Below are 2,074 nucleotides of genomic sequence, written 5' to 3' on the forward strand. Positions count from 1 at the left end.
TACCTAGCATAACCAATATGCAATGAGAAGCTGAAAATTCTATATTATTATGATATAGATAATAGAAATGGAAAAAAAGAAATCTTTGGCTTACTTCAGAACTATTTTCAGAAAAAAAAAAAAAGATTATAGCTCTGTCCACTGGAATATTGACCTCAGTTAAAGCATTTCAGACCCTAGAGATTTTTACTCTTGAAAATCTGCATTTCTCCTAAAATCATTCATGAAGTAGTGAATGACAGAATAAGCCTTTTTTATATCAAATATATAAGGTACTTAATCTGGAAAGCAGAGAAAAATTAGATGAATTTTATTTTTGAAATGAAACAAATGAAATTCATCTGTGATATTGCATTATGCAGCTTGCTTTTTAGTGCTGTTGATCGTTATGAAAATCCTTCATTTATATCATAGTACAGATTGGGGGGTTCTTCAGTATTTTGAGGTCAGATTATTCCATTGCTTGACGGTCACTGTTAGGGATGATCTAGAGACATGAGTCTAATTTTTTCAGTTTTATAAGGAGAAACCAAGGATCGTTACGACTGTGCTTCTCTACTCTTCCCAACTTGCAAGGCTTGAGCTCTAGACAGGCAATGAGTACATGAGTCTGACTTTGGTAAACACTGAAGAAAATAGGTTGAATGCTTTTGGAGGCTGATATATGTATATTCTCCAGGTGGGTGCATTGCTAACATCATTGATGGAATGGCTAATGATATTTCAAATACAGATGGGCAAACACTGTTGCAAGGGTGCTTTTATTATTGAGTGTAGAGGTGTATTTAGTTTAATAACAAATTGTATTGCAGTGGATGTAGGTGTAATTGGATATCTCTTTATCTTGACTTCAAGTAATGGAAAAGCCCATTACTTGGTGCACTTAAAGTGGAAGTTGTTATCCTCCGCTATATCCTTGTTAGACAGGCAACTGATGCTTTTCTCATCTATTATTCAGTGTCATAATCCCTTAGTCTCACCTTCGTATGAGATTCTTACTCTCACTCACTTATCTATTCTCTAAATTCATCCTCTATCCATTATTACCATATATATTAGCGGCTTTTGAAGGCTAATTTCACTAAAGTTAATAATCTAAAAGCTCTGTCTCCTCGCATACTGTAAGTTTACTCTTTGTTACAGCTTTATGCCCTGGAAGAATTCTAACAAGCAACCAGAATATACAACTAAAATGTCATAAGTATTCTTTACTTCTAGCTTTGTTCTCTCGGTTTAATCAATATTCAGTTGTAGTTGAAGCTGTTATGTGGAAGTAAATGACGCACAACATATCGGATTATTCTTTTTATCAGCTGTTCAACTACTATCCTCGCCCCCCAGAAATAAGGTCCTATTTTGCATCAGCAGTGACAGGAGCAAGTTTTAAAAATTGAGACCAGCCATCAAGTAATACCAGTAGCAAACGCTGAAAAGATAGCTCAGAGGATCCCAGGGCTGTGATGAATCCAGCGAAGTTACTAATAGTTTTGGTGGTAAGGGTGATATTCCAATGATAAACTAATGGATTGGTAGGTCATTAGGTAGGTTATTATAGATCATGACTGTAGACGATTTGCTCTTGGACTTCTGGATGACAGGAATCTAAATTTCTGACTTCGTTTCCTGGCGTTTGAATGTCCTGTCTCCTCTCTCTGGACATGGTCATCTACCTGAATTATGCAAGGGACTGTATAAACACCAACACTATTAATATTCCAGACACTTGCGCATTAATCAATATGTGATATGGAGCAGGAGATTGTAGTCTCTGAATGCCTGCTGAAAATCCCTATTACAGTGATGAGCCTTGTGTTCCGTGAAGCAAAAAAAGCCCATTGTCAAAAGGATACCCTGGAATGTAGGTAAAAATAAGGATGGGAACGGTGATGTAATTTCTTCGGAAAGTTAGACAAGCTTGGGTAATTAGAAATGAGGGTAATATGACCTTAGGAAGAGGATTGTGGATAACCTTTAGAAAAAAAGAATACATTTGAGGAGTTTTTGATAGATGTGCTATTGCCAAGGACGAGTTTATATATGTAAAAACGATCTTTGACTTGGAGATTTCGAGTAA

Source organism: Penaeus monodon, chromosome 22 (assembly GCF_015228065.2).
Source record: "Penaeus monodon isolate SGIC_2016 chromosome 22, NSTDA_Pmon_1, whole genome shotgun sequence".
NCBI classification, from domain to species: Eukaryota; Metazoa; Arthropoda; class Malacostraca; order Decapoda; family Penaeidae; genus Penaeus; species Penaeus monodon.